Source organism: Macaca fascicularis, chromosome 16, assembly GCF_037993035.2.
Source record: "Macaca fascicularis isolate 582-1 chromosome 16, T2T-MFA8v1.1".
Taxonomy (NCBI): Eukaryota; Metazoa; Chordata; class Mammalia; order Primates; family Cercopithecidae; genus Macaca; species Macaca fascicularis.
The window spans coordinates 11,116,086-11,143,685 of record NC_088390.1 but is presented as its reverse complement, the minus strand read 5'-3'; the positions used below and the strand labels follow the sequence as shown (position 1 = coordinate 11,143,685).

General features: G+C 40.8%; 2 long non-coding RNA genes across 4 annotated transcripts; one reads left to right on the top strand and one right to left on the bottom strand.

The window, feature by feature from the left end:
• Positions 1 to 1,126: 1,126 nt before the first annotated feature.
• On the top strand, positions 1,127 to 13,275 carry LOC135967942 (uncharacterized). 2 transcript variants are annotated; one of them, XR_010582280.1, is made up of 3 exons: positions 1,127 to 1,271; positions 11,792 to 11,909; positions 13,096 to 13,275. It is a non-coding gene; the product is annotated as an uncharacterized lncRNA (long non-coding RNA). The 2 variants fall into 2 exon arrangements; XR_010582279.1 differs by lacking the exon at positions 1,127 to 1,271 and having other exon boundaries at positions 11,241 to 11,909.
• Positions 9,066 to 21,564, bottom strand: LOC135967943 (uncharacterized). Of its 2 annotated transcripts, none has more exons than XR_010582281.1 (4): positions 15,474 to 21,564; positions 11,830 to 14,824; positions 10,907 to 11,086; positions 9,066 to 10,228 (listed from the first exon to the last, which is right to left on the bottom strand). It is a non-coding gene; the product is annotated as an uncharacterized lncRNA (long non-coding RNA). The 2 variants fall into 2 exon arrangements; XR_010582282.1 differs by having other exon boundaries at positions 10,907 to 11,083.
• Positions 21,565 to 27,600: the final 6,036 nt, after the last annotated feature.

The window sequence follows — 27,600 nt, the reverse complement described above, 5'->3', positions numbered from 1 at the left end:
CAGGAGACACAAGGACTAACATGATTTGTGTCCACTTCCATGTGACCATCCATATGCCCCTTCCCTCTCCCTTACTTCTTGTATATATTTTTCAAGTCTTGCCCCAACATCCAACCCCTTGTAGCCCCTGACAATCAGCCAAGGCATTTTCTACCACCGAGGAATCTGTATATCTCAGATCAGCCCCTTCTCCTTTCACATAAATTTGATGGCTTGATACAATGCTCTAAGCTCTACCCGAGAGGTTTTTCCTCATCACATTATTCTGGAGCCACCCCTCTGTTGGGTTATAGGGTGGCAGCATTCTCTTTTCTGCCTATGCCAACATGTTCAGCCAGTCCCTTGATGAACCAAGCCTGGGTTTGTTTCCTCTTCTGACAGCTGGTTATAGGGACCTCACCATGAAGCTGCACTTGTGAGCTCATGGAAATACATTGCTACAGATTGAATGTTTATGCCCTACCCTCCCTCAAATTCATATGTTGAAACCTAATCCCCATTGTGATGGTATCTGGAAGTGGGGTCTTTGGGAGGTGATTAGGTCACGATGGCAGAGCCCTCATAAATAGGATTAGTGCCCTTACAAAAGAGGTCCCAGAGAGCTTTCTTGCTTCCTCTCCCATGTGAAGAAACAGCAAGAAGGTGCTGTCTATAAAGCAGGAAGTGGACCTTCACCAGACACCACAGCTGCTGGCACCTGGATCCTGGACTTCCCAGCCACCAGACCTGTGAGAAACAAATGTTTATTGTTTATAAACCACCCAGTCTATGGCATTCTGTTATAGCAAACCAAATGAACTAAGACATACGGCAACACAAAAGAGGTGGTGACTTGGGAATCTGGGCTACCTGCTTATGTAATTTATACTTCCTGGACCTTCTTGAGAACCATTCCAAATATTCCATTTCCATCACAAATCACTCTCATGTTCACTTGTGGTAAACAGAATAATGGGCCCCCAAAGATGTGTACATCCTAATTTCCAGAACCTGTGGATATGTTAGGATCCATGGGAAAGGGGAAGAAAAATTGCAGAGGGAGTTATTGCTGCTGATCAGCTGACTGTAAAGTAAAGAGATTATCCTGGATTATCTGGGTAGGCCCCACGTAATCATAAAGGTTTCTAAACATGGAAGAAGGAGACAGAAGAGGAGGTCAGAGGGAGCTGTGATTAAGGAAGAATGGTCAGAGATGCAACACTGCTGACTTTGAAGACAGAGGACAGTGTCCATGAGCTAGAGAATAGAAATGCTTCTAGAAACTGGAAAAGGTAAGAAAAAAAAAAACTCTTCCCTAGGGCCTCCAGAAGAAATGTAACCTTCCTAACTCTTGGTTTTAGATCAGTGAAACCCACATCAGACTTTTAACCTGTTTAACTGTAAGATACTAAATTGGTGTTGCTTTAATCCATGAAATTTGTGGTAATTTGTTACGGCACAGTGAAAAAACTAATACGATAATGAATTTATGACGGATAGGTCTGACAATACCCAGGTTATAATGAGCAGCTACAGCTACAGTTTAATAGTCATTTAATGTCACATGAACAGGTGTTCTGTCTCTCCTTGGTGCCCAAAGCAGGTCAGGAATGTTTTTTTTGTTTTGGAATGTAAATAGTTCTCTGCTGTAGATATCATGACCTTACTCCAGAACCCTCAGGCTCTGCACTGCAAGTCTCCTATCAGAGCTTGTCAGGCATTCCACATGGCACCTTATCTACCACGGATACTTTCAACATCATAAGATCTGCTCCATGATAGTGCCCATGTGGCAAGGCTGAATGTAACACAGTCTGAACCTTTCTTTCTCTTGGCCCCAATTAAAACAGGTAACCCTGTGAGTCACCTGATGAATGAGTCTGTGTAGTGCTCCTAAGTATAGTGTATGTTGTCTCCAGCATAAAAAACTGTGCCATCAAGTGCTGTGCTGCTCGGTGGTAGGAAGTGATAGGTGCAATAACTATTTCCTTTGGAGGGAACTATTCCGGCGTGATCCTAGAGTCGTGCTTCACAAACCTTAGCAGGCAAAGGAATCATCTGAGGAGCTTGCCAAACTCAGACTCCTCAGCATCCCCTCCAAAGACTTTGGTTCAATAGAACTGGAAGGAAGCCTGAGAATTTTCATTCCTAATGATCTCCAAAGTGTTGCCAATGCTTCCAGTCCATGGATCACACACACATTGAGTAGCACAATTGAGATCACCGAGTCTCTATAATGATTACCAACGTGGCAGATCCCTTAGTCTTTATAAGATTTATATTCCACCCAGTGGTACATTTTTATTTTACTAGGGTATCTAAAGTACTATCTGCTTATCATTTCTGATTATTATGATATTATCAATATAGTGGACCGCTATGATGTTTTATAAAATTTCAAGACAAAGTCCCTTTGGACTATATTGTGTCAGAGGAAATGAGAGTTATCATAGCCGTGTGATGAGACTATGAATGTATATTTGTGGCGAATGCAAACTGCTTTTTATTCTCTTTTTTGATGGATATTGAAAAAGGCATCTGTCATATCAATAGCTACACAAGAGCATAAGCCTGCATTGATCTGTTCCAGCAAAGATACACGAACACTAAAAAAGCAGCTGCAGATGGGTCTACTGTTTGGTTAGATTCACAGTGGTTTACCACTGCTACAATCTGAATATCTGTCCCCTCCAAGACTCATGCTGAAATTTAATCATCAGTGTGGGCAATATTGAGAGGTGGGAACTTTATGAGGTGACTGGATCATGAGGGCTTGGCCTTCAATAATGGACTAATCCACTCATAGATTAATAGATTAATGGGTTATCATGGGAGGGTAACTGATGGCTTTATAAAGAGAGGAAGAGAGATCTGAACTAGCATGTTAGCACACTAAGCCCCTTTGCACGTGATACTCTACATTGTGTTTGGACTCTGTAGACAGTCCTCATGAGAAAAAAAGTTCTTACTACATAAAAATCCCTTGGCCTTGGACTTCTCAGTCTCCATAACTATAAGAAATAAATCGCTTTTCTTTATAAATTACCCAGTTTCAGGTATTCCCTTATAAACAAGAGAAAACAGGCTAAAATAAAAAAATTTGTACCTGGAGTGGGGTGCTGCTGATAATGAATGCTTGAAAATATGGAAACAGGTTTGGAACTGGGTAATAGGCAGAGGCTGGAAGAATTTGGGGGACAAGACTTTAAAAAGCCTAGATTCTTGTGAGGACTTAGAGGACAAAAACTCTAGGGGAAGCTTGGAACTCCTTGGAGTTCAGTTAAGTAGTCATGACCAGAATGCTGACAGAAATGTGAACGGTAAAGGACATTTTGACAAGGTTTTGATGAAACTGAGGTGCAAGGTATTGGAAAGACCATTTTTGTTACAAATAGGCAAAAAAAAAAAAAAAAAAAAAAAGTTGCCTGAACTGTTCACACTCAAGGGCTTTGTGGAAGGCTGAACTTGAGAGTGATGAACTAAGGTGTTACAGAAGAAATTTTTAAGTAAATTATAGTAGGAGCTGCATGGTTGCTTTTGGCCCCTTACACTGAGATTAGGGAAAAAAGGAATAATTTAAAAAGAGAATTTATAACCAAAAAGGAAGCATAGCAGAAAGATTTGGAAAACTCTCAACCTGGTTGTGTAAAAAGTAAAAAAGCATGTTCAAGATAGGAAACCGAAGATGTGACCTGGCAACCTTTTGCTAAAGAGATCAGTACAAAAAGAAGGGATCATCAAGAAAACGAAAGACCTCAAAGACATTTCAGAGATCTTTGAGGCTGCCCCCATCAGAGGCCCAGAGGCCCAAGAGGGCAGAGTAGTTTCAGGGAACAGACCCAGAATGCCTTTCATGGGCTGTTACCCAAGGCCCCTTGAAGTCTCTGCTTTCTGCATTCTAGCATAGGGCTCCTTGGCCACCGCAGCTGTGGCTTAATCAGCCCAAGGTATGGGTCAACTCCCTGCTCCAAAGGTACAAGTTGTAAACCTTGGCAGCATTCACGTGGTGCTCATTCTGCAGTCTTGCAGAAAGGAAGAGTTGTGGAGGCTTGGCAGCCTCCACCCATATTTCAAAGGATGTCACTGATGGAGGTCCAGACAGAGGTTTGTTACAGGGGTGGAGGCACAGCAGAAAGCCCCCACTAGAGCAATGTTAAGCAGAAATGTGAAGTTGGTTTTGCTGCAGAGTTCCCACTAGGTAAATGCCTACTGGTGCTGTGAGAATAAGACCACCATCAAGACCACAGAACGACAGAGCTGCCAGTGTGCAACGCTCACCTGGAAGGAAGAGCTGAGCCCAGCCAAGCCATAGAGGTAGAGTTGTCCAAGGTCTTAGTCTCCAACTCCACATCAGCATATAGCAAGTTCTAGATGTAGAGTCAAATAGTCTACTCCAGACTCTTAAGACCCAATGCCTGCTCTCTTCAGTTTTGAACTTCCTTGGTGCCTGTTACCCCTTTACCCCTTTATTCTTGCCTATTTCTTACTTTTGGAAAGGAAATGTGTGCCCTGTGCTTGTAAGCAGATCATTTGTGTTGATTTCACAGGCTCATAGATGAGATTTTGGACGCTGGATTTTTGAGTTGCTGCTGAAATGAGTTAAGATTTGGAGCTTAAACTTAATTGGGGATGGGATAAATACATTTGTATGTGAGAAAGTTGTGTATTTTGTGGGACCAGGGGCAGAATGCTACGGTTAGAATATTTGTCCCCTCCAAAACACTGTTGAAATTAATTTTCAATGTGGTAGTATTGAGAGGAAGAACCTTCAAGAGGTGATTGGATCATTAGGATTCAGCTTTCATTAATCATCTACTTATGGATTAATGGGTTATCAAAGGAGGGGAACCGGTAGCCTTATAAGAAAAGAGATATGTGAGGTAGCATGGTAGCATGCTCAGCCCGCTCGCCATGTGACACTCTGCCATCTTGGAATGCCGGAGAACCCCCAAGAGCAAGAAGGTTCTCACCTGATGTGGACACTTGACCTTGGACTTCTCAGCGTCTGTAACTGTGAGATATAAATTCCTTCTCTTTATAAATTACCAAATGTTAGGTATTTTATTATAAGAAGCAGAAAATGATCCATGACAACCACCATCCTATATGATCCATTTGGTTTTTGCAAGTGCCATACCAATGAATGAAATGAGATATAAAAACCATCACCTCTGCAAACTTTAAGTCTCTGAAAGTGGTCTCTAGTTTCTGCCATTTCAGTCAGGATGAGTTATTGCTTCTAATTTACCATCTTGATTGGGATAATGAGCAGTTTCAGGGGCTTCCACTTGGCCTTTTGTACTGTAATGGCTCTCACTATGCAGGTCAGGAGCCAAGGGTCTGGTGAGGGGTCTTCCAGCTGTTAGGTGCATCCAAACTAATTAAGCACTCAGAGACCATGACATTATCACAGTGTGGGTTGACAGACTCATTGGACATTTATAATATGAACGTGGGCCAAGACTTTATTTATCACCTGGCTTTCACACACCCACCCTAACCAGGGCATCATGATGGTTTTTGTTTCTCTGGTATTGGTGTCATCTCAAACTCTGGATTCAACAGCACTTGAAATATTTGGCTACTTTCATCTCTGTAGTGCATAACGTAATGCACACTGTACAGGTATTTTATTTTCCGCAGTATAGATTCTTTTGGAGAAGGATTGGGGAAATTACTACTATAAATTCATTGAGGCATTATAAGATTTTCTGCAAAAGGATCTAGCATCTCTGTCAATCACAGGATTCTGGATCTAAGAACTGTTCAGTTTGGAAAACCAGATGTGTGATTATTATATTCCACTTGGCAGCCAACACCAGCATTTTAATAATCTGCTGTTGGTCTATTTTGGTTTGATAAGCCAAGTAATACCTTTGTTGCCTCCCCAACTAGCTGTCCCTAGTGATACCATGGTCTAGTAGGCTTTGCCACAGAGCCCTGTTGTTCTAAACCTCCCACTTGCAATCCCACTGTTGGTGTTCATTAAATCATTAATGGATAATGGATAATTAAATCTACCTTGCCCCTGACGATTAAGAGCCACCACCTTGCACCTGCTATTCTGGATGGAATTCTATCATTTCCATTGATACTAGAGATCTTACTTCCATAGCAGCATCTCTAGCCATCAACTCTGGACTACAGAGGAAGCTGCCACTGAACTCGACAAGGCCAGGGTCCCCTTCACCAGCACATTTATTATTTCTTTAGTGAAGGTACTCTCCTTTGGACCTGTATTAGTCCACCTTGCGTTGCTACAAAGGAATATCTAAGTCTGGGTAATTAATAAAGAAAAGGGGTTTATTTGGCTCACAGTTCCACAGGGTGAACAAGCATGGCACCAGCATCTTCTCAGCTTCTGGTGAGGCCACAGGACACTTTCACTCACGGCGAAAGGCAAAGGGGGAGCAGGCATGTCACAGGGGAAGAGAAAGAGCAAGAGAGGAGGAGATGTCAGGCTTCTTTTTTTTTTGATGGAATCTTGTTCTTGTCTTCCAGGCTGGAGTGCTGTGGCACAATCTCGGCTCACTGCAACCTCTGCTTGCCGGGTTCAAGCAATTCTCCTGCCTCAGCCTCCTGAGTAGCTGGGATTACAGGTGCCTGCAACCACACCTGGCTAATTTTTGTATTTTTAATAGAGATGGGGTTTTGCCACGTTGGCCAGGCTGGTTTCAAACTCCTGACCTCGTGATCCTCCCGCCTCGGTTTCCCAAAGTACTGGGATTACAGGCGTGAGCCACGGCGCCCAGTCATTGATGCCAGGTTCTTTCAACAACCAGCTCTCATGTGAGCGAATAGAGTGAGAACTCACTCATTACCATGAGGACAGCACCAAGACACTCATGAGGGATTCGCCCCCATGACCCAAACACTTTGCACCAGGCCCCACCTCCAACACTGGGGATCACATTTCAACATGAGCTTTGGAGGGGCGAACACCCAAACTATATCGGAGCCCTTTTAGGGAACATAGTCAACTGGCAAGTTGTCCTGTCTTACATAAAAATCTATTTTAACATGCCTACATCTGAGCCTATTGACACTTTCCTCAAAACTGCCAGGGCAAGTCCACCATCTCTGTTTTATTTTCTGTAAAACATTACTGTTTCCAACCTTCAAGAAGAAGCCATTCCAACATATTTTGCCCAGCTTTTGGTATCCCTGCCAGGATGTTAAATCTATAGTCATTGGAGAGTACGCCTGTATAAATATGCTTTACACTACTCAGCCTTATATTTCAGCTTCTTTTGTCCGACACCTTCCAGAGCCCAGCTATATTCTCTCAGATCTATTCAGTACATTAGCCATGCCTTGCAGTTCTTTTGGAAGATAATCCCTTTCTTCTCATAGCAGGAATAACACTTCCCTGATTGAGCCATCCTTAATCTTCACCCCTATTATTTGCTTGAAACAATGAGAGAAAGCAGAGGCAGATCTTGAGATCGTGAGGACAAGTTTACTTTTTTTTTTTTTTCTTTGAGACAGAGTCTCATTCTGTTGCCCAGGCTGGAGTGCAGTGGCACGATCTCGGCTCACTGCAAGCTCTGCCTCCCTGGTTCATGCCATTCTCGTGCCTCAGCCTCCTGAGTAGCTGGGACTACAGGCACCCACCACCATACCCAGCTAATTTTTTTTTTTTGGATTTTTAGTAGAGATGGGGTTTCATGTGTTAGCCAGGGTGGTCTTGAACTCCTGACCTTGTGATCTGATCACCTCGGCCTCCCAAAGTGCTGGGATTACAGGCGTGAGCCACCGCGCCCAGCCCAAGTTTACTTTTTTAAGGCGTGTTTCTTAGGAGTCCCCTTTGCATGCTATCCAGGCAGGCAATAATGCTGATCTCCTCTAGCAATAGGGGATATTTCTTGCATAAATTGGTTTATTGTGTATTTTAACTTTCCTCTCTCTGTATTCTTGAATAGTTTAAATTTTTCCTAAGTATATATTTTTCTATAATCAGAAGAGAATCTCTGCTCCTCTTTTCTCTCTGAAGCTTCCTGAAAACAACAAAGAGAAGGAGAAACAGAAACGAAAATTCCATATTTGGTGAAACTAAGACATATTTGAAACTTTAAACCACAATTGATGAAGGACAACTAATGCACGCAGCTAAAATTGAACAAGGGTGAGGGAAGATGCTGCAAGAGGACTCTTGTCCCTCAGGTTTTGGGAGGAAGTAGACAGAGCACAGAATATTCAGGAAGATAGTACCTTGGACTCTCACATTTTATTTTATTTTATTTTATTTTATTTTATGTATCTACTTTTTTTTTGAGACAGAGTCTCACTCTGTCACCCAGGCTGGAGTGCAATGGCGTGATCTCAGTTCACTGCAACCTCCGCCTCTGGGGTTGAAGCAATTCTCCTGCCTTAGCCTCCCAAGTAGCTGGGATGACAGGCATGTACCACCATTCCCAACTAATTTTGTATTTTTTAATAGAGATGGGGGGTTTCACCACTTTGGCCAGGCTGGTCTTGAGCTCCTGACCTCAAGGTTATCCACCCACCTTGGCCTACCAAAGTCCTGGGATTATAGGCATAAGCCACCATGCCCAGCCTGGACTCTCACTTTAAAAAGGTAACTGAGGTGCAGTGTAAGCTAGGGGAGTTCTCCTGAAAGATGGTACCATGAAACAGTGGGGCAGTAGGGCTACGTGTGAGATTATGTACACTTGCCACTTTCAGCCATTATGGAGGAGAAACCAAGAGGTCGAAAGCCCACAGGAAGTATGCTACTCTGATCTGCTAGGGTAAATCCAAGACTAAAATCACTCCCACCAAAAACAGCTGTGACATGTGAAGCTTCCCTGTGACCAGGTAGATATTCTGCAAACCCATAGAAAGAGAAAATGCTGGTGTAAAAATGCTTAGAGACAGTAGAATCAAACTCCACTTTGTTCACTATCCCAAATTCATCCCATAACCCCTCACTCTCACTGTTATAATGAGCTCATCCAGGAAGCATTGCAAGGAGAGCCATAATCATGAAGAAAATAAGCAAACTAATGCGAATGGAGAGGGAGAAGAGGAAGGAAACCTAACAAAGGATACACCTCAGAAATGTTATAAAACAAAGTAAATAGAAATTATGACCAAAGTTCTTTATGATATGACAGATATAAACGTTCAACCTGAAATAAAAGCTCAAAGAAGAGATACAAGAGCACAAGAAAGAAATGACAGAAAAATAGAAGGGGACAACAAGTGTGCTGGCAAATCTCAAGAAACAAATGGAAAAGAAAAATTAAACCATTTCAGAAATGAAGATAACACCAGAGGCAGTCGGAAGAAAACTAGATAATGCAAAAACTCAGTGAGGAGTATGAAAATGGGACTCAGAAAATGGAGCAAAATTAATTTGAGGCTGAGGGCAGTGGCTCACGCCTATAATCCCAGCACTTTGGGAGGCCAAGTTAGGTGGATCACCTGAGGTCAGGAGTTCAAGACCAGCCTGGCCAACATGGCAAAAATCCATCTCTACTAAAAAAAAAAAAAATACAAAATACAAAAATTAGCTGGGTGTGGTGGCAGGCACCTGTAATCCCAGTTACTTGGCAGGCTAAGGTAGGAGAATTGCTTCAACCTGGGAGGCAGAAGTTGCAGTGAGCTGAGATCACACCCTTGCATTCCAGCCTGGGTGACAAGAGTGAAACTCCGTCTCAAACAAAAAATAATAATTTGAAAAGTATAGAGTTTAAAAGAAATAGACAAAAAAATGATAGATCAGAAAAGCTATTTGAATAAAGATGCAAAACCTCTGGTGGATCTATAGATTCCTGCCATGGAGACAAAAATACCAACAGTTAAAAGTATTCTAATTATGTTAGAGGAGTTCGAGGAAGAGCTCTGATTAAGAAAACTTAACCAGACACCCTGAGTTAGTTATCTACTGAGGCATGACAAATTACCCCAAAACTTAATGGCTTATAAAAAGAAAAACATATATTATCCTATGGTTTTGGTAAATCAGGTATCTAAATGTGGCTTAGCTGGGGCTTCTAGCTCAGTGTCTCTAGTGAGGCAGCAACCATGATGTCTATAGCAGCTACAGTCCTATCAGGGCTTGATAGGGGAGGATCCATTTCCAAGCTCACTCATGTGGTTGTTGGCAGGATTCAATTCCTCAAGAGCTGTTGAATTCAGAGCTTCGGGTTTTTTTCTGGCTGCTGGCTGGAGGCTGTCCTCAGATCCTTGCCACATGGCACTTCCATAAAGCAGCTCACAATGTGACAGCTGGCTTCTCTCTGAGCTAGGGGTGCCAGAGAAAATACAGGATGTCCAATTATTCAAATTTCAGACAAAAAAATAACTTTTTTGTATAAGTATGTCCCAAATATTGCACAAGACATACTTATACTAAAATATTATTCATCACTTATCTGAAATGCACATTTACCTGTACATCCTGTATTTTTATTTGCTAAATCTGGCAACCCTAGTTGGGATGAGTCAGTTAGAGAGTGAGAGAGGAAGAGCAAGATGTAAGTCAGAGTTTCTGTTATCTAATACTGGAGGTGATACCCCATCATTTTTGCTGTGTCTTATTTGTTAGAAACAAATCATCAGGTATGGACCACCCCCAAGGGAAGGGGATTTCACAAAGACATGAATTCTACAACATAGAGACCATTCTGGGACACTTTAGCGGGTGGCTCATGCACAGTCATACCCATGCAAGGAAATCATACACAAGGAGGAAATTAAAATTAGGCTTATGCTAAAACGTATCTACAGCAACATTCAAACTACAAAACTATGAAATAATGTCTACACAGGGTGGTAGCAGGGAGGTGGGGAGTAATTGAAATTCAGATATAAAGGCCATGGAAATACACATGATCCTTGGCTTATGATGGGGTTACATCCCAATAAACCTATCATAAGTTGAAAATATCCTAAATGGAAAATACATTTTAATACACTTTACCTACTGGTGTAGTTTGGATGTTTGTCCTCTCCAAGTCTCATGTTGAAATGTGATCCCCAGTGTTGGAGGTGGAGCCTAGTGGAAGGTGTTTAGGTCGTGGAGGTGGATCCTCATGAAAGGTTTGGTGCCCTCCCCATGGTAATGAGTGAATTCTTGCTCTATTAGTTACCATGAGATCTGCTTGTTTAAATAAAAATAAATTAAATAAAGCCTGGCGTCTCCTCCTCTCTCTTGTGCTCCCTGTCTCACCATGTGAAATGCCTGCCCCCGCCCTTAGCCATCCTCCATTATTGTAAGCTTCCTGAGGCCTCACCAGAAGCAGATGATAGTGCCATGCTTCTTGTACAGCCTGCAGAACTTTGAGCCAAATGAACCTCTTTTCTTTATAAATTATACAGTCTCAGGCATTCCTTTATAGCAACACAAAATAGACTGACACACATACCAAATGTCATAGCTTATCCTAGCCTACCTTAAATGTGCTCAGAACACTTACATTAGCCTACAGTTGGGCAAAATCATCTAACACAAAACCTATTTTAAAATAAAGTGTTGACTATCTCACGTAATTTATTGAATGCTGTAATAAAAGTGAAAAACAGAATGGTTATATGGGGACTTGAACTACTGTTTCTACTGAATGCATATCGCTTTCACACCATCATAGAGTCAAAAAAGCAGACCATCTGTATGTGCAAATCCTCAAGATTTCTGGGTGTAAAGCTGATATGGTTTGGCTCTGTGTCCCCACCCAAATCTCATCTGGAATTGTAATCCCCATATGTCAAGGGAGGAATCTGGTGGGAGGTGATTGGATTATGGGGGTAGTTTCCCCCATGCTGTTCTTGTGATAGTGAGTTTCATGAGATCTGATGATTTTTAAAGTGACAGCTTTTCCTGGGCTCACACTTTACTTCTCTCACCTGCCACCATATAAGACGTGCCTGTTTCTCCTTCCACCATGATTGGAAGTTTCCTGAGGCCTTCCCAGCCATGCTGAACTGTGAGTCATTTTCTTTACAAATTACCCAATCTCTGGTAGTATTTTCATAGCAGTTTGAGAACAGACTAGTACAAAAGGTTTTAGAGCATTTTCTAAAACAAACAATAAAATAGAAAGAAAAGTCCAGTTCATCATGATGCAGTCACAAACGAAAACCATTGATTTCATGCATCAACATACAATGCGAAACTAAAGCTAAATAGTTTTGGGAAACATAAATTTATGCTTACCTTGACAATACATAATAATGTAATTCACCAAACTCATGAATTGGGATATGGAAAGAAAGTGGGGGATCACATATGTGGGCTGACCTCCCTGTCTTTCACAACAGGATAGGGAGGGCAGTCAAAAAAAGAGTATATAGAGGTGACACATAAAATAACAGAACTATAAGTATATGATTCCATTTATAAGGTTAATCCCAAGAGAAACAATGGAAAATAGTGTAACCAAATTAATCAGTGATGAAAGTATCAGGGTAGAGAGAGAGACAGAAGACAGCAGGAGTATACTGTGGTAGATGAAATGTTTGTGTCTTGCGCTCCCTAAATGCACATGTTGAAATCCAAATCCCCAAGGTGATGGTATAGAAGGCATGATCTTTGGGAGATTATATCATAAAGGTGAAGGCTTCGTGAATGGGATTAGTGTCCTTATAAAAGGGACCCCCCAAAACTCCCTGGCCCTCTTTCTACCATGTGAGGGTACATTGAAGAGTCAGCAGTCTACACTTAGAAGAGACCTCTCATTGGCACCCAGCAGTGCTAGCACCCTGATCTCTAATTTTCAGCCTCCAGCACCGTGAGAAATAAATTTTCTGTTGTCCGTGAGTCACCCAGTCTGTGGTCATTCATAATTTCCAGCCTGAACTAAGACATATACCAAGTTTCTCATCTCGTATAAGGGGGCCATTAGACACTATTTAAAGGTGAAATTCAAGAAAATAAATGAAATAACCACAACAAGAACAAAAAGAAAGTCTTCATAACCTTTCATGGTATCAGAAGAAAAGAGTAGTTAACAAACAAAGAGAGTAAAAGTTGTTTTTTTTTTTTAAAGGAGCATTCAGAATAGAAGAAAATAGAAAAACAAGATGATAAGAATAAAATAAGTTGTCTCATCAATTAACTTACATCAGACCAACTCACCTTTTAAAATCTTTTATTCCCTTAAATATCTGCAGGCTGTACCAAAAATCAAAACCGGAGGGAGACATCTAAAACAAAATAACCTGAAGAACTGAAAATCAAGCGGTGGTCAATGATTCAGCAAACAAAAGTAAACAAGAAAAGCGAAAAATCATTATGTTGGACAAGGAAGCGTTCTTTAAAATAATAAAGGATATAGTTTATAACATAATAAACATTCCCCATGAGTTACTACACATTAAGTAAAAATAAATCAGTGTTTGGTTAATAAAATTTACCCTTCAGGGGCTGGGCTTGTTGGCTCAAGCCTGTAATCCCAGTACTTTGGGAGGCCGAGGTGGGTGGATCACGATGTCACAAGATGGAGACCAGCCTGGCCAACATGGTGAAACCCCGTCTCTACTAAAAATACAAACATTAGCTGGGCGTGGGGGCACGTGCCTATAGTACCAGCTACTCAGGAGGCCGAGACAGGAGAATCGCTTGAACCCAGAAGCAGAGGTTGCGGTGAGCCAAGATCGCGCCACTGCACTCCAGCCTTGTGACAGAGCAAGACTCCATCTCAAAAAAAAAAAAAAAAAAAAAAAAAAAAAAAAAAAAAAATTACCCTTCAGGAGAAACAGAAACTCATTCCCAATTGAAGATTCAAATACATCTTTCTTAGGGCTTGATATATGAGATAGAATGACACCATGTAGTCCCAAGCCACACAACAAAACAAGTCTCACATAATATATAAGAATATATCAGAGTAAAAGAAATAAAAAGTCTTTTCAAGGATTTTTGGAACATTTCAAAGTAGAAATAACATAGAGCATGTTTTCTGAACACAAAGCATTAAAAGTATGAAATAACAATGATGTGAAAAACAGCAACAACAAAAATGCTGCGCTGTCTGGAAATTTTTTAACTTTCTCTTGATTCTTTTGCCAAAGAGAGGAACAAAACCAAAATTGCAAAATATCAAGAAAATAAGAAAAATTTAGAAACAATACATTGATTTTGTCCAGTTAAAACAATGTCCGTTTCTTGGAAGACACACATCTCTTACAACACTACTTAATGGCTTTTCCAATGCTTTTTAGATGAGGTCAAAACTCTGCAAAGCCTTTCACATCCCATATGTGTGGCAGGCAGCCTCTAAGATGCCCCCCTCCATGACCTTACCTCCCGGTGTTTACATCCTTGTGTTATGTCCTCTTACAGAACGTGGGCTGGACTTAGTGACTCCCTTCTAACAAACAGAATAAGGCAAAAATGATGGATGTCACTTCCGAGATTAGGTTTTTAAAAAAGCATATTCTCTTTCTCTCTTTTTTCTCTCTTTCTCTCTCCTTCCCTCTTCTTCCCTATATTCCCTCCTGGAGTTCCCCACTGAAAAAAGCCGGATGCCATATTGTGAGTAACCCAACGTCAGGAAAACAGTGCCTCTGGCCAACGACCAGTAAGAACCCGAAGCCTGCTAAAGCCGTGTGAGTTTGGATGTGGATTCTCCGCTAGCCAAACCCTGAGATGACTATAGCTCCAGCCAACCCCTTGATTCAGCCTGGTAGGAGTTCCTGAGTCAGAGGCACCCAGATAAGCCAGGCTTAGATTCTTGACCCATAGGAACAATGAGATAATGAATCTTTGTTGTTTTAAGCCACTAAATTTTGCAGCAGTTTGTGATGCAGCAATAGATAATTAATACATCATGCTTCTCTCTCGCCATCTTGGGTCACTCTCCCTGTATTCACTTGGTCTGAGACACCACCTGGATGCAGCCTGTGAACAAAGAAACAAACAGATCTGTTACTCAATATGGTCATCAAAGGGGAAGAGTAAAGGGCTTATATGAACAATGTTATCTCTTTAAATATTTTTAAATCAATAAATTCTCCCTTTTAAAATTCTTATAGTGATGCCCCAATCAAAAGAATAGTTCAATGAAGGAATATGGGATTCCCCATTTTTTTTTTTTCTACATGGAGTCTCGCTCTATCACCAGGCTGGAGTGCAGTGGTACGATCTTGGCTCACTGCAACCTCTGCCTCCTGGGTTCAAGTGATTCTCCTGCCTCAGCCTCCTGAGTAGGTGGGATTACAGGCGTGTGCCACAACACTCGGCTAATTTTTGTATTTTTGGTAGAGACTGAGTTTCACCATGTTGGTCAAGCTGGCCTCGAACTCCTGACCTTGTGATCCGCCTTCCTTGGCCTTGTAAAGTGCTGGGATTACAGGTGTGAGTCACCACACCCGGCCGATTCTTTTAAATATTTATTGGAAACCACATTTGTACACTTGATGCTGTTTTTTTTCTATGCATATTAAGGTCTCATTTGTCTAACTTCCCCTATGGAGATTAGGAATGTGTCACGGTTTGTACCACGCACACTTGGCAAAGCTGAAACTATATTTCCCAGTGTCCTCCTAACCTGTGCGATTCCACATTGGAGTTGGACAAAAGAGACATTTTCAAGAGGTTGGGAGGACAGAACGGAAGCATGACTTGTGAAGGCCACCAAGGCTCCAGTTTTCTCTTGCTCTCTTCCCTCTGCATCCAGCTCTTCTCCCCGACTCCTGAGCCTGTGGACCAACAACAGCCTTGAGTTCATCAGCAAATGCTTGGAGGGAGGCCCCTAGAGCAGAAGCTACAGAGGCAGCTTCCCACGGAACTCCACTTGAGCTGTCCCTTTGCCGCCCCACCTTGGTCCCTGGATGTGTTTGGGTTCTCATATTCAATGGATGGTGAGCCCTTCTTTGGTTCTCATCCCCTCCCTCCCGGACCTTTACTTTGTCAATTCCCTACAATTGTGCAAGGTCAAATTCCTCTCCCGTAATTCACCATAGTTCTGCTTACCAGCTGAAACCCTGACCGATACAGAAGAACTTGTCATACGAACAAAATCTATACCATCAAGCACTGTATGTGCCCAGGAAAAGCAAGCCACCCATGCTCCATGAGGCATAACTGCAGGAAACGAAGAAACCCGGAATGAGAAAAAAAAGCCTGATGATCTTGAGGAGGCAGTCGTTTCTCAAACCCAGCAAGAGTGAGGACCCAGGTGAGGACTCTGTTTGTGCCTACTAACTGAACAACCTGAGTAGTGGCTTCGGAAGAAAGATGTTTCCAGAAGAATTAAAAGAAGGCTTTGAGAGATCTGGACTGTGCTCTTCATTTAGACAAACTCATGAGGACACAAACTGAGTGAGGGAGCATCCCTGAGGAAGCTGGCGTCCCAGTTTCTCTGCTGGTTCCCCTTAATATCTTCTTGACACTTTCATCTTCCCTCTCTTAGTACTACAAGCAATAATAAGCCAAGATTTATTTAGCACTTCATATGTGCCATGCAGTCCTCTAAGTACTTTTATGTATATTAACTCATCATTTTCACAAAACCTTGAAAAACATATGGTATTGTCCCATTTTCTTAAATTGAGGTAAAACTCACACAATGTAAAATTCGCCATTTTAAAGTGTATAATTCAGTGATTTTAGTACATTCACAGTGTTGTGCACCTATCACCACTATCTAATTTCAAAACATTTGCATCGCCCTGCAAAAGCAGTAACAACCCATTCTCCCTTCTAATTCCTGGCAACCATGAATTTGCTTTCTGTCTCTTATTGATTTGCCAATTCTTGATAGTTCATGTAAGTGGAATTGTACTATATGTGGCCTTTTGTGTCTGACTTCTTTTACTTAGCAGATAATGTTGTCAAGGTTTGTCTGGTCATGTTGTAGCATGTATTGGGACTTAATTCCTTTTTATGGGTAAGTAACGTTCTATTTAATGAGCATTATTCCACATTGGGTTTGTTCATTCATCAGTGGATAGACATTTGGGTTGTTTCTACGTTGGGCTATTATGAATAATGCTGCTATGAACATTGTGTACAAGTTTTGTTTTTTTTAATATAAATTTTCTATTCTTTTGGGTATATACCCAGAAATGCAGTTGCTGGGTTGTATGTTAATTCTATGTTTAACTGGTTGAGGAACTGCCAAACAACTTTCCACAGTGGCTGTACCATCTACATTCCCAAGCTAGCAATGTCTGAGTGCTCCAATTCTCTACAGCCTTGCCAACACCTGTTATTTTCCATTTTTTAAACCATAGCCATCTAGTGGGTGTGAAGTGCTATCTCATGGTTTTGATTTGCATTTCCCTAATGACTACCGATGTTGAGCATGTTTTTATGTGCTTATGGGCCATTTGTATATCTTCTTTGGAGACATGTCTAGGCGAGTCCATTGCCCATTTTCTAACTGGGTTATTTGTCTTTTTGTTGTTGAATTGTAAATGTTCTCTATTGAGGTAAAATTCACATAATGTAAAATTCATAATTTTAAGGTGCAATTCAGTGCTTTTAGTACATTCATAATGTTGTGTACCTATCACCATTATCTAATTTCAAAATATTTGCATTGCCCCTCAAAAGCAGCCCTTTTAGGGTTAAAGAAACCCTACACCCATTACGCAGTCACTCCTCGTTCTCCCTTCTAGTTCCTGGCAACTACTAATATGCTTTCTGTCTCTTGCTAATTTGCATTGGGATACTAGATGCTTATGAGATACGTGATTTGCAAATATTTTCTCCCATTCTGTGAGCTGTCCTTTTACTTTCTTTTAGTCTCCTTTAATGCACAAAAAAAATTGTAAAATTTGATGAAACTAAATTTGTCTATTTTTTATTTGTTACCTGTGCTTTTGGTTTTTGAAATGAAACCATTGCCTCATCCAGGTCTGTGATGGTTAATATTGAGTGTCAACTTGATTGGATTGAATAATGCAAAGTATTGTTCCTGGGTGTGTCCCTGAGGTACTGCCAAAGAAGATTAATATTTGAGTTAGTGGACTGGGTGATGCAGACCCACCCTCAATTTGGGTGAGCACCATCTAATCAGTTGCCTCTGAGGCTAGAATAAAGCAGGCAGGAGAAGATAGAAGAGCAGACTTGCTGAGTCTTCCGGCCTTCATCTTTCTCCCGTGCTGGATACTTCCTGCCCTTGAACATTGGACTCTAAGTTATTTGGCTTTTGGACTCTTGGACTTACACCAGTGGTTTTTCAGGGGCTCTCAGGCCTTTGGCCACAGACCAAAGGCTACACTGTTGGCTTCCATACTTTTGAGGTTTTTGGACTCAGACTGATCCAATACTGACTTCCTTGCTCCTCAACTTTGCAGACGGCCTATTGTGGGACTTTACCTTGTGATGGTGTGAGTCAATTCTCCTTAGGAAACTCCCTTTTATATATACAAATATTGTATTAGTTCTGTCCCTCTAGAGAACCCTGAGATTCACATCTATGTTTCCTTCTAAGAGTTTTATTGCTTTAGCTCTTACATTTAGATCTTTGTTTCATTTGTAATTAATTTTTATAAATTATATTATGCAAAGATTACACACAGACATCCAGTTGCCCTGGCACTCTTTGTCGAAAAAAACTATTTCTTCCTCCACTGAATGGTCTTGGTATCCTTGTGAAAAATTAATTGACCATGGATATGGAGATTTATTTCTGGAATTTTAATTCTAATTTACTAATCTATATTTCTAGCTTTATGCAATGACCACACTGTCTTGATTACTGTAAATTTGTATTAACTTTTGAAATCTGGTAGTGTGTTCTTGGGGTACCTTGCAATTTCTTTTGAATTTTAGAATTAGCATTTTCATTTCTGTATTATTATCTTAACAGTATTAAGTCTTTCTTTCTGTGAGTATAGGTTTGTTTTCATTTATTTAGATCTTAATTTCTTTCAACAGTGCTTGTAATTTTTAGTATACAAGTCTTGAGCCTCCTTTATTGAATTTATTCCTAAGTATTCTCTTTTTTTTGAGATAGAGTCTCGCTCTGTCACCCAGGCAGGAGAGCAGTGGTGCTATCTCAGCTCGCTGCAAGTTCCACCTCCCAGGTTCATGCCATTCTCCGGCCTCAGCCTCCTGAGTAGCTGGGAACTACAGGCACCCGCCACCACGCCTAGTTAGTTTTTTGTAGTTTTAGTAGAGACGGGGTTTCACTGTGTTAGCCAAGATGACTCCATCTCCTGACCTTGTGATCCGCCTGCCTCAGCCTCCCAAAGTGCTGGGATTACAGGCGTGAGCCACCGCACCCAGCTGTATTTTATTCTTTTTGATGTTATATAAGTGAAATCATTTTCTTAATTTCATTTTCAGGTTATACATTGCTAGGGTATAGGAATATGATTGATTTTTGTATGTCGATCTTGTGTCCTGCAGCTTTGCTGAACTTGTTAGTCCCAATCATTTTTTGTAGGTTATTAAGGGTTTTCTATAGATAAGAATAGATTACCTATTGAGCACCTACGGACACAAATTGGGAACAGACACTGGGGCCTACTCGAAGGCGGAGGGTGGGAGGAGGATGAGGATTGAAAAACGAACTATCAAGTACTATGCTTATTACTTGTGCTTGAAATGCTTGTTCCCTGGTGCTATAAAGAAATAGCCCTTGAACATAAATTTAATTTCCTCAGCAAGGCCATTTTTATACTTTCTGCAGAAAGGGTACACTTGACAGCAGTTTTGCCATGAGAGTACACTGAACAAAGGAGATAGGGTCATTTATAACCTGATGCATCCACCCTACTGCAGTGTCTGGTTTCTATTGGCTGGAACGGGACCTCATATTCTGTCTTTGTCCTGATTGGCTAGCAACTTAGAACTTTTTAAAAGAGGAAAAAGCAGAGGAGAACAAAGGAAGAAGGAAGTAACTTGTGGAATGCTGAGAAAGGTAAAAATACCTTCAAATAAGGAAGAGGAACAGGCTATGACCTAATGCTTGCTTGGACTAGTATAAGCATGCCAGGGCAAATATTTAGGCTAAACTGTGGGAGCTAAGAACATAAAGTACATTGATTTCTTTATCACGGCTAGCAGATATTTAAGAACGTTAGCACAGGTCTTTGAATACATTTTGCTTCTAAGAGAAGTTACTATTTATTCCTAATTAGATGGAAGACAGTCTTTGAGGAGGAACCTCTACTTTACTTTTTGTAGTTGGGTGACAAAATAATCTGTACACCAAATCCCTGTGACCTGCAATTTACATATGTAACATGTATACCCTTTAACCTAAAACAAATTTTTTTAAAAAAGAATTTGTTATCTACAAACAGAGAGAGTTTTACTTCTTCCTTTCCAATTATGATATCTTTTATTTATTTGTCCTGCCTAATTGCCCTGCTAGAACTTCCAACACAATGAGGAATAGAAGTGATGAAAGCAGACATCCTTGTCTTTTTCCTCATCTTTAGGGGAGAGTTTTCAGTCATTCACCATTAACTATGATGTTAGCTGTGAGATTTTTTATAGATTTATTTTATAAGATTGAGGAAATTCCCTTCTATTGCTAGTTTGTTGAGTCCTTTTTTTTTTTTATCTTTAAAAGGTGTTGAATTTTACCAAATGCCTTTTCTGCATCAATAGAGATAATTACGTATTTTCCCCTTTATCCTGTTAATATGGTTTATTACACTGATTGATTTTCATGTATTGAATAACCCTTACTCCCATTTTGTAGGCAACAAAATTGAGATTCAGAGAGGTAAAATAGTTTGCCTGGATCTGAGATACAACCTCAGGGAATTTGATTCCAGGGGTTAAGCTTTTAAGAACTATTCTATACATAATCTTGAAATTGCAGAATGTCCCAAAACACAATCTTAAATGTATTAATTATTTGCTTTAAAATTTACTGCCTATTTTAGGGTTTTAGTTAAGATTTGTTTGTTTTAGTGTGGCATCATAATCAGAGAACCATAAATGCTTAAATCCCACTATTCACTTGCCATCCCCGTTGGGATCCTAACTGAGGGAGCTATATTCTAGACATGATGGTGGGAAAAGAAAAAAAATGAAATAAAGAATAATATCCAAGGATAAAAATAAAATCTTCAGACAGAAAGTACAAGTTATCCACAAAAGAAAAATAAAGAATCAGGCAAACCTTAGACTTCTCATCTGCCACACATTGAGTACGTTGAGAGAATACAACTACATCCCATACCCTTTTCAAACCTAGCCACCATTTCTGGAGAGAAACATTCAAAAAGGTGAGATGAAACTATGTAGCTTTTTGTAGATGACATGATTATGTTTCTGGAAAATTCACATATCTAAGTTAAAAAGCTATAATTCATAAGATAACTGGGTAAGGTCATCAGACAATTAGATACAGGATACATATATACATAACAGCCTTTAAAACACTAGCAACAAATACTTACAAATAATATTTTTTTAAAACTTCATTTACTATGAAATACTTCGGAATAAATTTAAGAAGAAACGGATAGAACCTACATCTTAAAATGTATAAAATATTACTGAAAAATGTAAAACAACATCTGAACATATGGAAATAATTATGATAATAATAATAATTACTAGCTCTAATACGTTTATATGACAAACATTATAGTAAACGTTTTACTTATCATGTTTTTGGATGAGGATACTTACTATTACCAAATGTCCATTTTCCTTAAATTAATGCTTAAACTTATTGCAATCTAACTAGTGTCCCCACAGGCATTTTTTTAATTACATAAACTACTTTACATTTTCATTTGGTAGAATAAATGCATTTGGCAGAGAACAGCCAATAAAATCAGCAAGAGAGGCCTAGTGAGGAAAGTCGTCTTATCAGACATCAGAACATTATAAATTCAGTGTCATCAAACCACTATGGTGTTTTGATACAAATATACAAGCAGATGAGTGAAACCGAAATAAGAACCTGAATTAGTTCCTAGTATACATTTACCTTTGATGTGATAAATGCGGTATTTTAATTATTTGTAAAAGAAGGGTTAATATCTAATAAGCTTGCTTCCTATTGTTTGGGCAAGTGGAGTGGCAGAAAATATCTGAACAGGTGTGTCCCAAAAAGGCAGGTCTTGCCTTGGTCTGTTTATCAAAACAGACAGAGGGAGCAACGATAAAGAATTGTGACACAGTGACCACTTCCACTAATGTCCATGGAGCAGTGTCCTGGGGTTCTGACCAACCAGAATAGGGTCTCTTTTCTCTGTGTATGTTGCAGAGGTAGGGTTGGGAAGAAAAGCCACAAAGGGGATTGTCAGAAGTCTGATTGCCTGAGGTGTCCTTTCTGCCTGCTGCACAAATAAAGACGATGGCATGAAGGCCAGCCATGCCTTTTGAGAGATGGAGTTAGTACTCAAATTAATCTCATCCGAGGCTCATAGGTAGAGGTTTTTCAAAGGCTCTTTGGGGGCACAGGTGTGGCTGAGATGTACCTAGGTAATAGAAGCACCTCTGTCATGAGTATAATAGAAGCACCTCTCTAATAGGTGCTTGCTGATGATTGGTTGGGACTGAGATAAAATTATAGGGAGCTGAAGCTGACCTCTTGAGTTGAATCACTTCTGAGTGGGGCCACAGGAGTGGGGTTGGCAGGTCCAGGTGGAGCCACAGGTGTCAGACATGCAAAAAACAAACAAACAAACAAACAAACAAACAAACCCTGAAAGGATATCTTAAAAGGCCAGTCCACACTAGTGGTGTTATCCACAGGAGTGGCTGGCAATTGTTTATGTCTACACCTTAGCAGAATCAGGCTTCTCTCCTCCTCCTAGCCTGATGGCCTTTCATTGGCTGTACAAAGGCAGCTGAATTTAGGTGAAGGCTTATTATCATTTAAACTATAAACTAAATGTCTCCCAAACTTAGCTTAGCCTAAGCCCAGGAACAATTAAGGGAAAGGAAAGGTGGAGGGTGGGTTAAATCAGATGTCTTTTACTGCCATGATTTTCTCACTGATAGAATTTTTGCAAAGCCAGTTTCAGAAGGACAAGCATGAAGAAAGGATAGAAATTTCACCTTTTCACTGAGAAGGGGAGGAAGTTTGGGGACGGAAACAGAATCATCACCTCACTTGCAGTCCACACTATTTTTTATTTTTTTTAAGCCAGTGGCTCAACACACAATCCATGGTAAATAGGAATATGGCTGTCCCCACACGAAGGTAAGCAGTCCGTCCCCACTTCCCGAGCCTACTCCTGTGGAATTACCACCCCTCATTTGTACCATCTTTGAAACCATGAGAGGAGCAGTGTATCTACAGCCCATTGAAGTCTCTGAAGGAGATACAAAAGATACTTTAATCAAACACTCTCCAAAGCTATAAAATACAGCACACCAAATACTCACATTCTAGTCTACTTTTGTGATATTGTGATTTATAATAAGATACATGTGTATTTGATCTTCTTTCCTTCTTAAAACCTTTGTAACCTCCAGCGTGATAAGAGAGTCTTTTGTATGCTGATGAGTAAACTGATGGCTGTCAGCTTCTAGATAGCTTCAGGATGGGGCTATTCATCAGAAATACCAACCATGGCAGGATTAGAGAGAGGGGTTGAAGTTTCAGCCCAGCCTCCAACCTCCAGAAAAGGACAGGGGCTGAAGCTTGAGCTGATCATTGATCACCAATGCTCAATTATTTATTCAATCCTGCCTACCAAGAGAAGCCTTTATGAAAATCCAAAAGGGCAGGTTTCAGAGAGTTTTTGAGTAGCTAAGCATGTGGAAGTTCCTAGAAGGTGACCTAGAGAGGGCATGAAAACTCTGTGCCCCTTCCCAGTTGCCTTGCTCTACATATCTCTTCCATTGGCTGTTCATCTGTATCCTTCATAATATCCGTTATGATAAATGGATAAATGTAAGAAGAGTATTTCCCTGAGTTCTGTGAGCCACTTTAGCAAATCAATCAAACCTGAGAAAGGGGTTATAGGAACCTCTGATTGATAGCCAGGTGATCATAAGTATTGAAGACAACCAACTAGTTGCTACTAGCATCTAAAGTGGGGGACAGTTTTGTAGGACTGAGCCCTTAACCTATGGGAACCGGCGTAGATCTACTCCAGGCAGATAAGGTCAGAATTGAATTGAATGAGAGGTCACCCAGCTGGTGTCTGCTGGAGAATTGCTTGGCATGTGGGGAAACAGGCCTCCACACATCTGGTGTCAGAAGTGCTGTGGTGAGTGAGAGAGTGAGAGTAGAAAAAAAACACTTTTTTTTTATTCCTGTCTGTAGTAACTTTCCATCAAATGCAGCCTATTTGACCAATACAGTTCTCCCCACGATTATAGCCCAAGTAACAAAATAAGGATGTCTACATTTTAACAGAAAACCGAAAAGAAATCAAAGTCTAAAAATGAAAGCCTCTTTCTCTTCTAAAAATAAATGGTCTCAATTTATTTATAATGTCAAATTCTCCCCTACCCAATTTCTCATTATGCTTTAACCAGGCAAAAAGGTCTCATTCTAACTTCTTGGTCATACACTGAGTTTCTTAGTTTCTTTGGTACTTCTAAAGTGGAATTTTTAGAGTAGGCAGATAGCTAGACATGAGCAGGAGGGGGAGTCCCTGAAAAAAGGGGAGTCTGGAAAATTTCACACCCCAGAGATCACACAAACCAGGCATGCTAGATATAAGCAGAGAAGAGGGGAAATATCTATGCAGAAAAAAATGCCAGTAATCGTTCACTCTGCAGTTAACCTGTCAGAATGTAGTAAGTATGGAAATGCTAGTAAGTAAGCTTACATGCTAGTAAGTATGGAAAGAGGGCAAAGGAAAAAAATCCCAGGAGATACACAGGTGCAGTATGTACAGATTTAACCACTATACGACCTTACTGGGGTGGCAGTAATGAGCAACACTCTCATTAGGTAGAATTTATATCCGACACCAGGCCCACGCATGCATGTACATCAACTGACAGTAAGGGAGAGTCCCACTAACCTGGGAGCAGGAACTAGGTGGGGAAAAGGCAGAGACTTAGGACAGAAGCAGGAAAACGAGACAAATACAAAGGCAGAGACTTGAAACACAGGTGGGAACTTAAAGAAAAAAATCTGGCATAATAAAAACCACAGAGCGGAACTCTCGCTGCTGCTGGCTCATTCTCTCTTTTAAGCAGCCCACTCTGACTCATCTTTCAGAGTATACGGTCTCTTTAAATAAGCACTGCTACTGGTACTTTTCCAGCCAGACCAGCTCGCTCTTCTCTTGGAGTGTACTCTTATCTCCTTAATAAACCTTTTGCTTACATTACTAAATGTCTCTTGGCTGAATTCTTTCTCCCAAGTTAGACGAGAACTGAGGATTCCCACACTTCCCGGTAATAGAATTAATTCAATCCTCAACTCTTACATGTCCTACTTGCCAAATGCATAAAAGGTCAGCATACAGAACATGTGTTCTCTTTTGTGTGCTCTGCTTCCCTTCCTTTTGGTAACTGACTTCCCTGCCCCTGTGTGATAGGGCTGTCAATCGGCTGGCTTTGCCTCTTCTACCACAGGGTTAGGCACATCACCAAGAGGGGTCATTTGCAAACTCATTCCCACAATCCGGACACATTGATTGGTTTTAATTTGGACTCAAGACCCAATCAAGATGATTCAGAGCCCTTTGGGGAGATTTACGTAAATGCAGCCTATAAAACATTGCTTTTCTTTAGAAAGCAAAATTTCCAAAGACAGCATAAGCTTACATTACATGTAAGCAGTGATGGAGCTACAGGTCTAAGAGGAGGACAGAATTCTGTTACCATATGGACAAAGCTTAACTGAAAACAAAGACAGGCAGGGGCAGATAGCTGAGTGATGGGGAGTGACAGACAGCAATAAAGACAGAGACTTCTGAAGATATTGTACAAACCCTGCGGACAATCCAACCTGCAGCTTGATCCACTCTAAGATTCCCCTGGTTCCATGAACCAATCACTTTCCTTAGATAGATTAAACTGGTTGAGGAGCATTTCTACCTCTTTTAACTCAAAGAACCTGAATAGTTGAGTCAATGAGATATACATGGTTTCTAAGTGCAAGAGGACCTCCCCACCACCACCTGCACCTCCCCCACCACCACCCACACACACACAGTGTAGACCACGTATCTGCCTGCCGCAGAAATAGCATTTTCTATGTAATAGCAATGGTATCACATTGCTAGTCTGGAGCCACAACAGCAACTGTGTTATCTGGGGTGGGGAGGTAGACAGAGAAGGCTGGAAGGAAAGGATGGAGAAAGCTTGGTTTTAGCTTTGCCAGGAATCATCCTGTGGGCGTGAAATTGACTGGCAGAAATCTCCTGAGAAGTTAATTATGCTGTGATATGGTTTGGACGTGTGTCTCCAGCAAATCTTATGTTGAATTGTAATCCCCAGTGTTGAGGGTGGGGCCTGCTGGGAGGTGATTGAAGCATGCAGGTGGATTTCTCATAAATGGTTTAGCACCATCCCCCCTTGGTTCTGTCCTCACAATAGCCACTGAGTTCGCGTAAGATTTGGTTGTTTAAAAGTGTGTAACACCTACACCCTCTTGCTCTTGCTGCTGCTCCCATCATGTGAGATGCCTCACACCCCTTTGCCTTCTGCCACAACTGAAAGCTTCCTGAGATCCCCCCAGAAGCCAAGTAGAGGCCACCATACAGACTGCAGAACAGCGAGCCAATAAAACTCCTTTTCTCATTAATTACCCACCCTCAGGTATTTCTTTATAGCAATGCAAGAACAGACTAATAAATTCTGCCATCAGCTTTTTATGAGATTTCTAGAAACCCAAAACTTTCTAAGCCTTATGTGCTGCTTTTGGAGCTACCAGAACCAAGCAGAGGCCACCTGTACAGATTGCAGAACAGTGAGCCAATAAAACCTCTTTTCTCATTAATTACCTACCCTCAGGTGTTTCTTTATAGCAATGCAAGAACAGACTAATAAATGCTGCCATCAGCTTTTTATGAGATTTCTAGAAACCCAAAACTTTCTAAGCCTTATGTGCTGCTTTTGGAGCTACCAGAACCTGTCTTTAGAGACCCAGAAACGTCTGCAGGTTCCTCCCTGAAACTTTGCCTCTTCTGAGATTCTTCTAGCCTTATTTAATTCACCAATCCGAAAACAGGACATATATTCCCCTCACTCTCCTTTTTTCTTGACTGCTTGACCTCTTCTTCGACACCTAAGGGTCTCTCAGTTCTGACCGAGAGAATTACTTCTAGGGCAGCCAGTTCTGAGCACAAAATTCATCCCTAAAACTTGTACTTTGAAGTAAGCCCTCCCTGCCTTTCCCCTCCAAGTCCTTCCTTCCTCGCATGCACTCTATGTTGAGAAGAAATAAAGCCATTTATTTTATATTATATATATATAAATGGCTTTATTTATATATAAAAATATATATTTATATATATTTATATACCTATAAATATATACACACACACACACACACACACACACACACACATATATATATATATTCTAAAGACAAGACTTCAGTTTGTCACTCAGGCTGAAAGTGCAGTGGTGTGATCTTGGCTCACTGAAGCCTTGACCTCTGGTTCAAGTAAATCTACTGCCTCACCCCCGCCAAGTAGCGGGGACTACCAGCATGCACCACACCTGGTCAATTTTTGTATTTTTAGTAGAGACAGGGGTTTCACTGTGTTGCCCAGGCTGGTCTAAAACTCCTGAGCTCAAGCGATCCACCTGCCTCAGCCTCCCAAAGTTCAAGG